Source organism: Cetorhinus maximus, chromosome 9 (genome assembly GCF_964194155.1).
Source record: "Cetorhinus maximus chromosome 9, sCetMax3.hap1.1, whole genome shotgun sequence".
In the NCBI taxonomy this organism is placed as follows: domain Eukaryota; kingdom Metazoa; phylum Chordata; class Chondrichthyes; order Lamniformes; family Cetorhinidae; genus Cetorhinus; species Cetorhinus maximus.
Genome location: NC_135887.1, coordinates 127,078,661 through 127,094,639, shown reverse-complemented (window position 1 = coordinate 127,094,639; position 15,979 = coordinate 127,078,661). Strand labels below are relative to the sequence as shown.

Sequence of the window (15,979 nt, the reverse complement as noted above, 5' to 3'; positions counted from 1 at the left end):
CCGAGCTCTTGTAGTGAATTGTGAACTCAATAAAAAGTCGTGTGATCATACTGGAATTGCGGGCTATGATTTGTCTGAGTACTCAGGTTGGACTGTGTAACATGATGAGCTCATTAAAAACCTCATTCTGTGGTTGTTGCATGTGATGTCTGTGTACTTTGCTGTTTAAAGTACAAAAATGCAATCGAACAGGAAAGCAGTCCCAACACAGGCTGCATCTGCGATGCCTGCATCTTGTGAACGAATAAATGAAAAAAACAAAAGGAGTTCACTATCACATCTATCCCTGCTCCAGGTCCCATGGCAGCCTCGAGGCAAGGGTGAAATTACATGAGTTGAGGGTATGCTGACCCAATCATATTAAATAATCATGGTAACAAGATTGGTGAAGACAATCCTGTTGAAGATTGCCCTCCAAAATGCGGATCTGCTTTTTCATCTTTCAGATGCCAAATAATCTCTTCGTGCATTTCTACAAATTAATGTTGCTCAATGCCTAACATGCTTATTTGGTAGGTTCTCTGTCTACCCATTCAACAAAGGGGTTAACCATTCAAAGTAAATGGGTTGTGCCATCAGCTGAAGTGATGGAGGAAAGTTGATCGAAATGGGCCTGGCCAACACTGCTTTTCTGACCGTCAAAAAGCTTGCTTTTCTCCTAATGGAAGTAGAGCCATTGCACAATGCAACCACTGAAAAATAAGCATGTTGCACAGAAATACGGCTTGCAAGAAAGTGGGGAAAGGGAAGCTGAATTTTGTGATGTCCAGATGGGCTTCACTAATTGCCTGGGGTTTACAACGTATTAAACTCTTCTTGTGAATTAATGTCATGCCGCACATTTTCCTATGAATGTTGGCTGCTCCATTATGAACACTGAAGGCTCTCTCCTTTGGTTACTGAATCAGAACAAAAGGGACCACCACTATAAACGTGGAAACAGACTGTGTTCTGTAACTTTGAAAATAACTTGCAGACAGACACCGCAAAGCCACCAACAAAATAAGCCAAGTGTCTGCATCACACATCACGGTGGCACACAGTAAGAAGATCCAATATATGGAGATCTTAGTATAATTCTTCAAATGAATACAATTTGTAAGTCTTCAAATCCATTTTATTTCCCAAGTCCTCGATTATGCAAGGGCAGTGACAGAAATGCTCAAATAAAGCTGGTTAATGTATTCATCCCAAGCAGCTTCAACTGAAATTCAGTGGCAATGGCTAATTTCTCTTGTAAAACACCGATATTCTGACAGATGGGTTAAAAAGTTGACAGTTGGTATGTACAATCGTCACTTCTGAGCGCTAGGCTGTTAATCCCTCCTGCTTGCTTGCCAACTAGCTACAGTTACTTATCAATCTTGGTACAATTTCCCTCCTGCTCAATTCTTTCTAGCATACAGTGGTCTTGCCTGAGATCTGAATCTCACCCCATTCTCATTACTCTTTTGGGTTCACTGCCTTATTGCTTGTGGCTACTCTGGTTTCATTTTGCAGAGTCCCCAGTGTAAGTCATGGGATCAATAATCAGAGTTTCCATAAATTACTACCTCCATTGAACAGAAGCAACTGTTAATCTTACCCCTGCAAAATCTAGTGTTGCAGTTACTTTTGAATTGAAAAAGCCACTTTTAAAAAAAAGCGTTACACATGTTTTTGGTATATTTCTCCCCATTATTTTCTCCTGCTTTTTTTGCACGCTGAAAATGAGCCCTGAGGGGAAAAAAAAAGCAGGGTTTTACAAATATACAAACTTACGAATTAGGAGGAGTAGGCTTTTCAGGCCCTCAAGCCTGCTCTGCTATTTGATAAGATTATCTCCTAATGGCTATCCAGATTGCGGCCTCAAATCTACTTTCCTGTCTACCCCCTGTGCCCTTTGACTCCCTTGTCAATCACTAATCTGTTTAACTCAGCCTTAAAAATATTCAATGACCCTGCCTCCAATGCTCTCTGGGGAAAATAATACCACAGATGAATGCCCCTCTGAGGGAAAAAAATTCTCCTTATCTCTATCTTAAATGGGAGGCCCTTTATTTTTGAACTGTGTCCCCTAGTTCTCGTCTCTCCTACAAGGGGAAACATCCCCTCAGCATCCGCCCTGTCAATTTGCCTCAGGATCTTACCTGTTTCAATAAGATCATCTCTCATTCTTCTAAATTCCAACGGATACAGGCCCAACCTGTCCGACCTTTCCTCATAAGACAACCCCTTCATCCAGGAATCAGTCAAATGAATCTTCTCTGAACTGCTTCTAATGCCATTATATCCTCTCTCAAATAGGGAGAGCAAAATTGTACCGTTTTATATTGGCATTAAAAACTCTCAAAATACTTAAGTATAGTTTAGGTGCACAATTGTGAGACTATAAACAAAATACACACTAAGATAGTGATTACTTCTAGATAATAAACAATTATTGACATGAATCACTCTTAACGTATATATCAACAGCCATTATGTTTCCGTGGTTTAATTTCGATTAATTCTTAATTTCCCTTCTGGAGACCCAAGCCTACATTTAAGTGATATTAACTCATTCAATTTTTTTAAATTAATGCCAATCTTGTGCTGTGTGCTAGGATTAAGATCTCCTTAATCACAGAGATAACCTTTAAGAATCAGGTTTTAAAACTGATTTCCAACCAAAATATTCATGGATTCACATTAGGCAGGAAAGCGGTTAAGGAACAAATTCCTCCTAAAGGCAAGCATCTCTTCCCACCCCCACACTTGGCCTCCCCCACCACCCCTCAGAAATTTCCCATTATTTTTCATAACAGACCATCAGGTAGGGAAATGCCTGTGAATTACATTGGTGACATCGGCACACATGCTGCTTGTGTCACCCAAAAGTCGCTGACAAGATGCACGTGCATCTGTGACAGAGAAATAGACGAGTGTTATGCAATTTAATTTTTTTTGTTAACGGGACCAGAATCACCATTAACTCCTGCTGGGTGCACAGCGGTTATGTTAATCGGCTAGTCATCCAGAGGCTTGGACCAATAACCTGGAGGCAGGGGTTCTAATCCCACCACGGCAACTGGAGATTTTAAATTCAAATAAATAAGTCTCTCATTAAAAATCTAGTTGCTTGGTAGTACACAGCTTGAGTACTACTGAAATAAAAGACATGCTTTTGAAGCTTTTCGTCTTATACTCATCAGGACAAACATAAAGAATACGAAATTTCAAAGAGAGCAACAATTTATACTGCATGAAAAAATGGTGCTGATTGGTTGGCAAGTCGACTCAGCTTGGTTGAGGCGTTTCCATGGAGAATGCACCAGGGGACTGTTGTTCCCCCATGCTTCACCTCTTTTTTCAACAATACTCAGTTAAAAATCTATGAAACTACCAGACTAACATAAAAACCCACCTGGTTTACTAAAGTCCTTTAGAGAAGGAAATCTGCTTACCCAGTCTAGCCTATATGTGACTCCAAAGTCACAGTAATATGGTTGAGTGTTAACTGTTATGCCTTGGGTTCAGGGTCAAAATGGGGTTTCTTTAGGGTTTACCTGTTATCTTAAAAATGCTATGGACCGTTATTGGTTTAAAAAAAAAGTCTTGTTTATTTACAGATCTATGTACATCTCAGTACTCTACATGAGGTTGTACTTCTGCTTCCCATCAGATCTCAGCCTCTTAGTCATGTCACATTACATCATCGTTACATCAGCAGTTACATCAGCAGTTACATCAGTATCAAGTGCTCCTGATGTCAACTCTTCACTCTACATTAACTGTCCTCAAAAATGGCCCAGCCAACCATTCAACAGTTGTGTTCAAGAAAGGTGCCCCACCACCACCTCTCTCAAGAGTAATTTGGGAGAATAAATCCAAGCCTTGCCAGCGACACCCACGTCTCGTGAATGAATAAAAAAAGACTATACAGTCAGTCTTTCATGCTGAGCAAGGCATGGGAAGAAATGCAGCAGTTCACTGGCATACTTACCACACTGATTCAAGACTCAGATCATTGAAGGGTAGCACAAGTCTCCTATCTAAACTATACCACAAAGGCTGTTCCCCTGTAAATAATCTCCACCAATGTCTAATATTACATCATAGTGGCAGATAAATGACTAGTGGCAGAGTAATAAACATAGATTCTTTTAAAATGAAAAATAAAATTGAAGAACCGACCTAAATATTGAATCTAGAAATTTATCTGCTGGTGAGCCCAAAAAACTAATCCCGCAAAGCGTAAACAATTGTGAGGCACGCGTTTTAAAATCCCTTCCTTGATTTCTAGAATTGTAATGATATTCAAAGTAAAAAAGTTGTCTTTTACAGATTTTCTCCTAATTTACGTACGGTTTTTGAGGCCCATTCCCCCTCCACAATTTTCTGGTTTTTTTTCATGCCAAAAATAAAACAGCATCTTATGCTGGCAACAAAAACTGATTTTATAAGACATTCAACAGTGGAGTTTGGATGCACAGTACAGGTCACATACTTTGCCTAAAACCCAACTTCAGAAAATTAAAAATGCAAAATACTGTAGATGCTGGAGATCAGAAATGAAAACAGAAAATGCTCGAAAAACTCAGCAGGTTTGGCTCGTCTGTGGAGAGAGAAACAGAGTTAACGTCTTGAGTCCATATGACTCTTCTTCAGGAGTGAAGGGAGGTAGAAATGTGATGGGTTTTATGCTGTTGACAAGGCGGGTGGAGCAGGTGGAACAAAATAGAAGGTCAGGGATAGGTTGGAGGTCAGGACAGGCTAAATGACAAAGATGTCATGGACACAAGACAAAGGGACTTGTAATGATAGTATTAAAGTAGGTGTTAATAGCAGCATAAAAGGTCAACCCTGTCTGAAAGCAAGATAGCAGATTCTGACTCTCTCTGAAGAAGTCATACGGACTCAAAATGTTAACTCTGTTCCTCTCTTCACAGGTGCTGCCGGACCTACTGAGATTTTCCAGATTTTTCTATTTCTCTTTTAGAAAATTATACCAGAGAGAGATTTCCATTTTCCAATTCTGTAACGTCTCTTGGCAAAATTACGTCCATTTCAGCAAAGTGTTACATTGCGTTGTTAGCTCCAAACATTTTCCAATGCAATTTGTATTTTTAAGACTATCAGATTTTCCATGGGATGAACAGTCAGAGTTAGATTGGACTATTATTCTCTAATTTGGGATGAAATCTCAAATGTGATCACAAGAGTTTGGCACACAAAAGTTGACACCAATTTTTTTTAAGGACTGTTGATTCATGACAATGTTATCTTTTATGGACCTCAGTATATGAATCTGCATCGGTGGACTGTGTTTACAGTCTTATTACAGAAGGAAGCAACCTTAACCCTGAGTGGCTCTGATTTGTGGCAAATGTTGTATATTTACAGACCAAAAAAGTGCAATTGTTAATATAATAACTAGACGGAATGAATGAGGAAAACAGAATGGCCTAAATACAGCAGTGAAACTGAGTGATATTTGTATTGTACTGCCAACAAATTGGTTCAAACATGAAATCCACCTGAGATGCAAAGGTGTATTTTTCAATTTACTTGGAGGGCAGATTTTAGCAAGCTCTGTTCATCAATTCCAGATTATACAGCAGCTGGTAGAGGTCTATTAAAATCAATGGCCAGGATTTTACGGGCCAGCAGTGGCCCCTGTTAATAGCATGTTAAATGTCTTGTTAAGTTACGCTGGTGAAGGGCATTGTTTAATTAAGTACCTAGAGCACTTATAAAGGGAGACTGCTGGGACACTGAGGCGGTAGGTAGAAGGCAAGCATATATAATGCTGTATTCTGGAAATAAACCTATTAACAAGAAAAGGATTAGCATCTAGTTTCATTCTTCATTATCAGGCTTGAGATCAATTTAACAGCTCCGTCAACCAGCTGGAAATTCGGGGCAACACTGCCTCAGCCAGTTATGGTAGCCCCAAACTGACTTTATGTGCAGCAGGCAATTAACTGTAGGCAGTTGAGGCTCCCATCGCTTTAAGGGACAAGGTTAAATCTCCAAGAGCTGCTGGTCAATTAAGGGGCCAGCAGCTTTTCAGTCCCAGCAGCAGCTTCAGGAGCAGTGGCCACAGATGGTACTGCAATCAGCCAGGAGCAGCATCATGGATATCGTCCCAGAATTGAGGTGAGTGTCTCCGTGGCCAGTCAGGCAGGCTCCCTGCGAGGGGGGATGGGAGGCGTTTCTGAGGCCATGGGTTGCTAGCAGGGGAGCTGCCTCAGATCCCTTCAGGGGTCAATGGGTGCCCAATCAGGGGAGGCAGCAAGAGGCCTTTAAATGTCCTTAATTGACAACTTAAGGGCCTCAATTGGCCTCAGGTAAGGAGGAAATTCAACCCCCTTTTCTGTGCCGGCAGCAGCAGGATGGGGACACCACTCCCTGACTTCCCACTTTATTTTACACGCCCCTGCCTTCCCTTCCTGGGGCCCTGTTAAATCCCGACCATAGACTTTGAGGATCTGTACACAAGGAGTCTTCTTGTTCATTCTGACACTGCTGGGCTGTGCCTTACTCAACAAGAACCTAAGAAATAGCAGCAGGAGAAACCATTCAGCCCTTCGAGCCTGCTCTGTCATTCAGCTAGACCATTGCTGATCTTCTACTTCGATACTATTTTCCCGCACTATCTCAGTATCCTTTGATGTTTTAAAAATGTATAAATCTATCGATCTCAGTCTTGAACATATTCAGCGACTGAGCCTCCACAGGCCTCTGCGACAGAGGATTCCAAAGATTCACCACCCTCTGAGTGAAGAAATTCCTCCTCATCTCAGTCCTAAATAGCCTACCCGTTATTCTGAGACTGCGTCCCCTGGTTCTAGACTCCCAGCCAGGAGAAACACCCTCCCTGCATCTACCCTGTCGAGCCCCGTAAGATAAATAAGCTCCCTTTATCATTTATCCCTATGCTCCCTCAGACGATGGAGCATTAAATAAATTTGGATTTTATTGACTAATGTTACAAATAATAAACTGGATTCACATATAGGATGTGTGGCATCTTTTTCCATTTGACTCTACTGGAATAGTTTTCGTCTTTAGCTTGAGAACAATTCTATTCCATCCTGCATTTCCCAAGACCCAATAGCATCCCATGTGCTAATAACATGCAAATTTTCTTGCTTAACTTTATTTACATAATCATTTATAATTTCGGTTAAAAACCCTTGCTAATTCTGTGCTGGTCAGAGATGAAAACACATTCAAATCAAATTTAAAGGAATAGAGCCAAAATTTATACAGGCAGTGTCTACAAGGGGGCAAAACTTAGAAAGCTTCTGTACAACCCTGAAAGGTAAACCTATTGTCTATTTTTTGTCAAGGCTGAAGGAATAGAGCAGTTTTAAGTGGTAAGTCGAGTGAAGCAAAGGGATCAGCACGGTACTAAGCTTCTGAAGCTGGGTTGGTGCCACATCAGATGGGTTGTCCTCTGTGCCTCTAAGAACATAAGAAATAGGAGCCAGAGTAGGCCATATGGTCCATCAAGCCTACTCCACCTTGATTCCCTGAAAGACCAAAAATCTGCCTCTCTATCTGAGCCTTAAACATATTCAATGATACAGCATCCATAATCCTCGGGGGTAGAGAATTCCAAAAATCCACAACCCTTTGTGTGAGAAAATCTTTCCTCATCCTAGTCCTAAATGGTCAGCCCCTTCCCCTGGGACTTTGCCCCTGCGTTCTAGATTCCCAGCCACTGGAAACAACCTCTCAGTATCTACCCTGTCAAGCCCCTTCGCTACCTTGTATGTTTCAATGAGATCACCTCTCATTCTTCTAAACTCCAGAGAATACAGACCCAATTTACTCATTATACACAACCCACTCATCCCAGGGACCAATCTGGTGAACCTTCGCTGTACTGCCTCCAATGGTAAGAATATCCTAGCTTAAATATGGAGACCAAAACTGCACACAGCACTCCAAGTGTGGCCTGACCAAAGCCCTGTACAATTATACAAAGATTCCCTTATACTTGTACTCCTGTCCCCTTGCAGTAAAAGCATGCCATTTGCCTTCCTAATTGCTTACTGTACCTGCATGCTAACTTTGAGTACACACAAGTCCTTCTGAACCGCAGCATTTAGAAGTTTCACACCTTTTTAAAAATGTTCTGCTTTTCTATTCTTATGGCCAAAGTGAATAACCTCACATTTCTCCACATTATACTCCATCAGTCACTTTGTTGCCCTCTGCAGCACCATCCATAGGTCAGCACAGCAGCATGAACCTGCCAGAAGTGCCACATCGTTTCAGGCTATAAGTAGCCATTGCTGTACTTACACATGTGTAAGCTCCATAGCGCTGACAGCTGCTGGAGTTCAAGCTGGCAAAATTCTCTCTGCTGAGAGGATGGTTACTGCAGCTGAGTTTGCCAGGCTGGCAGTAATCACTGTGCAATCCCTCCAGATGTGGCTATAAAGACTTCCTGGCATGCCATCATCTGTATTGCACACAGGTCATGCACGACATGCTGTGGCAGAGAAGTTTCAGGAGCCCCGGCCAGCAAAACAGTGAGACGGCCATTCACAGTTCATGGTGATGCCACCGGGGATCTGTTGGCACATTTGTCATTGACAAGAGGAGCACCCACTAACAATTTCTGCCAAAGGGCTACCGCTCTGCAGATGGTGGGGGTAGGTGGACGCAGAGCATCCCTTGGACCCAGTCATCTGCCAGACATCCTCCTGCTGGTCGCCTCTTCCTTCAAACATGTCACCTCAAAGGTTTCCTAGTGGCAAACCCCCTAGTGCCAATAACATGGAACTCAGGGTTATTATTGTCTGCACACAGTGCTAAGGCTCATCAAAACTATCTGACAACAAATATTTTTTTAAAAACTATAAGAATTGCCTTTTAAAAGCCTAATGCATTTGCTTTGAAAGTAGTTGGGACTGTTAAATTGTGCTGGATGTCTTTTAGGCTTCACTGATATGCTGAAGACCCATTCCCTCAACCAACAAACTAATTTCGTTCAGGCTGCTTCATGGTTAAACTAAGTAAACTTTCTTACAATTCAGATCACATACACAGCCAATTGAGGTATAGCTACCCCTGGGAAAAGGTTGTAAGTTCAGGCATTATGGCTTAGAGAGATTTGAAACACCATGAAAAGATCATTTGCCCTAAGAAGGAATCCATATCCGATGCTCACTCTCCAACTCAGTCTTATTTGGTTTTGTTTATTTTAATTGGAAGTAGCAGTGCATACTATCAGCTCAAAGTTGCAGCCTCTTATTGAGTACATGCAGAAAAACAAACAGTGAGCTGCTTTTGTTTGAATGTGTTTGAAACAAACACACAAACAGTCATGAGACTCACAGAGGTAGGACTTGAGAGACAGCAGGTAAATGCAGAATGCAGACTCAATCAGAAACTAATTCCCTTCATTGCGCGAGGCTTTGATAGACAATAAGTTGGGGAACATTTTTGTGAAATAAATGTAAACATTTGTCAAACGCCAACATTAATAAGTGCCATCCAATTCAAGTCAGGTATGCAACGAACCATGTGTTCTTAGTGCCAAAGTAAAAATGCTTCAGAACTTTCTCTTAAAATATCACATCGCATTTCTAATTTGATACTGTGCATAAATTATAACAGCTTTGCATATTTAATATTGCTTTTTATCTATGACCTTAAACATATGGTAACCATCTGTGGGAGTGCCAGAGCCAGTCTCACTATAAGTAACAGCTGTTTTGAAGAACAATATCATCATCAATTTTCCTTCTAACTGACAGCTGAGCTGGCACAATTAGTAACAGATTCCAGGTAGAGATCTTTTGTCCTGACACATTTTTAAGTTGTAGATTATAATAATTGGCTATTTTGCACTGTACTGATTCCTCTGCAAGAGACGGTGCAGCAACTGTTTCCATAATACTTTTATTATCAGTGGGAGTACCAGAGCAAGGCTCAGTGTAAATAACAGCTGTTTTGAAGAACAATATCATCATCAATTTTCCTTCTAACTGACAGCTTAGCTACCACAATTAGTAACAGATTTCAGGTAGAGATACATTGGTTTGACACACACTGAATTGTGAATTATAGGCATTGGCGAGATCTAAGGGGCTCTGTCTCAGTTGGCCATGTTGGAGTGAGAAGAGATTTCTTCACTCAGAGGATTGTGAATCTTTGGAACTCCCTACCCCAGAGCGCTGTGGTTGCTCAGTCATTAAGCATATTCAAGGTTGAGATAAGCATATCCAAGGTTGAGATCGATAGATTTTTCAACTCAAAAGGATATAGGGGATCAGGCGTGAGAACCGAACTGAAGTCGAAGATCAAGCAAGATCTTATTGAAGAGTGGAGCATTGTTTGCTCCTGCTCCTATTTCTTATGCTCCCATTTTGAACTCTACTGATTTCTCCACAAGAGCTGGTGCACAAACTGTTTCCATAATACTGTTAATAAAGGCTGTTCTGACAGGGGAAGGAGAAAAGGAAAGAACTGCACAGCCAATGAAATACCTGTAAAATATGGGGAAACACAACTGGCTACATTCACAACGTGACCCAGATAATTCTGTTGGTGTGTTAACCAGGACACCTCCCCAGCTCTTTTTTAAGTAATAATGCCTTGGGGTCTTTATGTTCACAAGAAATGCCAAAGGGAGTCTCAGTTTAACTTCAAATCCAAAGGGATCCACCTCTGACTGCACAGCATTCCCTCAGTACAGATTTGTTGGTTTAGATTATGTATTCAAGTTTCTGTAGTGGGATCTGCATCCATGCCCTTCCAAATTAAAGGCAAGCATGCTACAAATGAGCCAAATCCAAAACCTTAAAGTCATATTTATGATTAACATTTACATCCTTGACTCTCTCCATTCATTGAAGTGTTTATACCACATGGTTTAGAGCTTAGTGCACAAGTGTCATTGTATCTGGGTATACAGCTTGGTACAGAAACCAGGTCACACCCTGCTTCACACGGGTGCCAAGTAAGAGAAGTTAAAAAATGCTATCTGAGGAGACCTTCCATTCATAGCATTTCAGACTGCCATCTCAAAATAATCTGTTGAAGCTGTTCAGCCAAATGAACAGCTCACTGAGTATCGGACCTCAAATCAATTCATCAGAGGTCAATCTGTCTTACTGATGCCGTCAGCAATATTTCTCTTAATCAGACCTACCATAGCACACAATGAGCAGAATTTAATCTGACCAACAGGAGCATGCTGGGGGGTGGGATGGGAGGCTGTAGAATCAGGAGGGAAGGCAGAGGGGTGGGGCACCCACCACTTTTCCGATTCTTTCTGATTCAGTCAAAGACATGGCTGGCCCTCTGATCCGGTGGCCGGTGGCCAGTTACGGGCAACATAAGGCCCCATCCCATCTCCATTAGCATTCTACCAGCAGAGGGGGAGAGGGTGCGGGGGTGGGGGGTGGTGTAGGCCACTTGGATAAGCCACCCAGTAAAAGTTGGCAGCCTCCTTAAGGGTTGTGGGGGCCCTTCTGATAAGGCACTCTGTGACCCTTGAAGGCTCCCCTCCAACCCCAGCAGCAAGGGCCGCCCCCGCTGAAACGCCACAATATGCCCTCAGCAATGACCATCCGCCCCCACACCCCGCCCCCCCACCCCACTTTCGCCAGGGCCTGCATGATTGGCCCCAGTGAGCAGAACCCACTTACCTGATTCCAGGGCCAACTCCTTCATTGCTGAACCTAGCTGGCTGCAGTACCAGAAGTGTCCACTGTTCCCGGTGGCACTGTTGGGACTGAAGCGCTGTCACCAGCAGCTCATGGAGGTGGGATCTTTGCCTTGAGGGGGACAGAAGCCCTGACGCAAGGCAGATAATTACCTGATGGCCACAGAATTGTATCGGGGCTCACGGTGACAGTTGCAGTGAGGTTGCTCCCCCACTTTCCGGCCCACCATTAGGGCCACCACCATCGTCTTTAAATTCAGGCCCATGTGTGTATATCACACACTAAAAATGGATTTGCTTCACACAAGTACAGAACATTAATGCAATGTCTTTAACAACAGGCAGTTGCTCCCACACCCCAATTCCCGCCTCTTTTATTCCATTCCCCTACAGTTATATAACAACCTGCTAAGATCCCATCTAGAGTATTGCATTCAGTTGAGGCAGAACATCTCAGGAAGGATTACTGGCCTTAAGCAGGTTCACCAGAATGAAACCAGGACTAAAAGGTTTGCAGTATGGGAATAGATTCCATAGGCTTGTATTCCCTTGAGGAGAGTAGACCAAGTGGTGATCTAATTGGGGACTTTAACATGATTAAATGATTTGATGGGGTGGATAGAGAGAAACAGCTTGGTCTAGTGGGAGAGTCCAGCACAAGGGGCATAACCTTAATATTAGTGTGGGATGTTTCAGGGCTGATGGCAGGAAACACTTCTTCATACAAAGCGTATTTGAAATCTGAAACACTCTCCCCCAAAAAACTGAGACCTGGGGTCAATTGAAAACTTAGGAACTCAGGTTAATAGATTTTTGTGAGTCAAGGGCATTAAGGATTATGAAATCGAGGCAGGTAAGTAGATGCAAGATACAGATCAGCTGTCAACTAACTGAATGGCAGAACAGGTTCAAGATGCTGAATGGCTTCCTCCTGTCCCTCTGTTCTCTCAAGTCTCTCGAGGTATGATTGGTTACAATTCCACATACAGCACGTGCAAATTCTTAATTAAAAATCTAGAAAACATACTGAAAAACAGCCAACAATGGGATGACAATAGACATAACTTTCTGGTTGACTGAGGAACCAGCAATTGCCAGGCCTGTACAGCATGGTCACCATTTGGTTGCGCAAATGAATATGGTTGCCCATTCTTCACTTGAGCTCTTCAGTCTTTTATTTAAGCAGTCCTTCATTGAACAGTTTGCAGTTTTCAGGCAATTCTCTACATCAGCCAGCCAGAGGTTCTTTGAAACATTAACAGAGCTAGCACAGTGCCAGTGAAAAGAACTGGATTTGAAGCTAGTACATTTTTTTTAAGTTGGCACAGACCACAAAGCTTAAATGGTAAGCAGCACTGGGTAACTTTGTTCATTATCATTATTACACACCCATTACAAAGATAAATATTGTTACGCTATCACGATTGACTCAAGTCAAGTGCAGGAGACTAATTTCCAGGCGGTGATGTGGAAAGTTGCTACCACATGGGGTGGGTTGAGGCAATTAGCTTAGAGGCACTTAAGAAGATATCTAAGTACGTGAGAGAGAAAGGGATAGAAGGAAATATTGATAGGGCAAGAAGAAGTATGGTGGTGGGAAGCTCTTGTGGGCATAAACACTGGAGTGGACCTGCTGGGCTGTAGAGTCTGTTTATATGCTGTAAAATTCTATGTAATTCTATATGATAAATTGAAACACAGATTCCCAGGACCTCTGATCAGCTCCTGGCCAGAGTGTCAGTCAGATCAGCTTATGTAAGGGAAAATTTGGCTCTTACAAGCTGACAGATTAAATTGTTCATCTCACTCCAGAATTGTTTTGCATGTTAGCCAATCATTCAGTGATACAAGAAGAAACCTGCAAGGTTTGCAACCTCAAGCAAATCTTCCATGGGAAGGTTGGTTGTCATGGACACACAGCCTCAAAGCAGTACACTGCAAGAAATAAAACAGGAATCCAAAATGGAAAGGAGGGCAGAAATATGATGAGTTCTAAAATGTTATAAATACACGATTCTGAAAATAGGTCAAGCTACCTGCTCAAGCAGTAGTTACATGCTATCACAAGTTAACAGCATCAACGTATGTTAGAACAGTAGTAATGGTATTGAGCTAGCAACCTCGAGGTTGAAAGTTTAAAGCACACCAAGGCAAGTGGGAAAATTCCATCCATTACATCTGTCAGCTTGTGAGTGGCTGTGGTTTGCTGTAACTATCCACTAACTCAGCTAATGTCCCTCAGGAAAGGAAAAAAAGCCACACCTCCTCTAGGTGGTCTAACCTACAACAAATTAGTCACAATGATAAAGGTCAATTTTCCCTCCTTGTCCTTCTCGACCTTGCTGTAGTCTTTGACACAGCTGAACACATCATCCTCCTCCAACATCTCTCCAGCTGAATGGGACTGTGCTCACCTGGTTCCATTCTTATCTATCCAACAGCAACCAGAGAATCACATGCAACGGCTTCCTGCTCCCACACCCTTATCTCTGGTGTCCTCCAAGAATCTATCCTTAGTTCCCTCCTATTCCTGATCTACATGTTACCCCCCTTGGTGACATCATCCAAACACAGCAGCAGTTAACATGTGTACATTGATGACATCCAGCTCTACCTCACCCCACCCTTCTCAACTCCTCCACTGTTGCTAAATTATCATTGCTTATCCGACTGGATGGGCCGAAATTTTTTTCCATTTGAATACTGGGAGGACCAAAGCCTTTGTCTTCAGTCCCTGCTACAAATTCCGTTCCTTGGTCACTGACTTGACTGGTTGCAAGCTTGGTTGTCATATTTGACATTTGACTCTGAGGTAAGCTTCTTACCACATATCCTCATCATCACTGAGGCTGCACATGTCCACCTCTAACATCGACCAACTCTGCCCCTGCATCAGTTAATTTGCTGCCGAAACCCTCATTCATTCCTTTGTTACCTCCAGATTTGACTATTTCAATGCACTGCTGGCCAGCCTCCCACAATGAACCCTTCATAAACTTGAGGTTATCCAGAACACATCACATCATGTCGCATTCACTTATTCCCCACTATGCTCACCAAAGTACATTGGTTTCTGGTTAGGCAACATCTTGATTTTAAAATTCTCATCCTTGATTTCAAATCCCTCCATGACCATGCCCCTCCCTATCTCGATCATTTCCTCCAGACAGGGGTGCAGTGACAATGTCACTGGACTAATAATCCAGATAGTAAGGCAGCTGGTGGAATTTAAATACAATTACTAAATCTGGAACGTAAAGCTAGTCTCAGTAATGGTGACCATGAAATTATCACTGTTGTAAAAGCCCACCTGCTTCACTAAGGTCACCTAGGGGACTCCGCCATTCTTACCTGGTCTGGTCCACACGTGACTCCGGATCCACAGCAATGTGGTTGACTCTCAACTACCTTCTGAAATGGCCTAGCAAGCCACTCAGTTCAAGGGCAATTAGGGATGGGCAACAAATGCTGGCCTTGGCAGCAACGCCCACATCCCATGAAAGAATAAAAAAATGCCCCACCACAATACCTGCTCCAACCACCCCCCCACCCCACCCCACACTCCCCAATATACCTGCACCGCTGTAATTCTGGGCTCTTGTGCATCCCTGATTTTAATCACTCCGCCATTACTGGCCATGGCTTCAGCTGCCCAGGCTCTAAGCTATGGAATTCCCTCCCTAAACGTCTCTACATTTCTCTCCGCTTTTACAATGCTGCTTAAAACCCACCTCTTTGACCAAGGTTTTAGACATCTGCCCCAATTTCTCCTTACTCGGCTCAGTATCAAAATGATGCTGTATACATTCCTGTGAAGCACCCCGGAATGTTTTATTGTGTTAAAGGCACAATTTAGATTCAAGTTGTTTTAGTTATTAGATTTGGCCTTAACAAGCCAATATCAAATGCACTATCACATCAAGGGCCCCAGTGGCCCATCATCAGCCCCTAAGGTCAGCTTTGGGATGGACAATAAATCCAGTATTGCTAACATCCAGAGAATATCACTCAATCCTCTCACAAAACAGTTGACAGATTTCCAACAGGTTTCAATGGATTTTGCCACAATTTCTACAACTTTCTTTGGGCTTCAAAAAGGTAGAAACCTTCCACTTTTCTTGCACGACTTCAGAACCTCCTTTCACCATTCAAAATCTCTATGGAGTACATGGACCCACATCTAGAGGTCAGTTTAGTGTTACACAAAGTTGTGCGCACAAGCAAGAATGGAGACAGCTCCTACTTGAACCCTTTACTGTTTTTATGTACATAATTCTTGTAGTTAATAAATACATAGAGTTAATCTACTTAAGACTATGACGAGTTCAT

General features: G+C 42.5%; 1 protein-coding gene across 3 annotated transcripts in view; it reads right to left on the bottom strand.

Annotated features, from left to right (window-relative positions):
* LOC144685008 (protein kinase C-binding protein NELL1-like) overlaps nucleotides 1-15,979 on the bottom strand; it is an 814,339-nt gene that overhangs the window by 758,719 nt on the left and 39,641 nt on the right. The gene's annotated exons all lie outside the window — the stretch shown is intronic.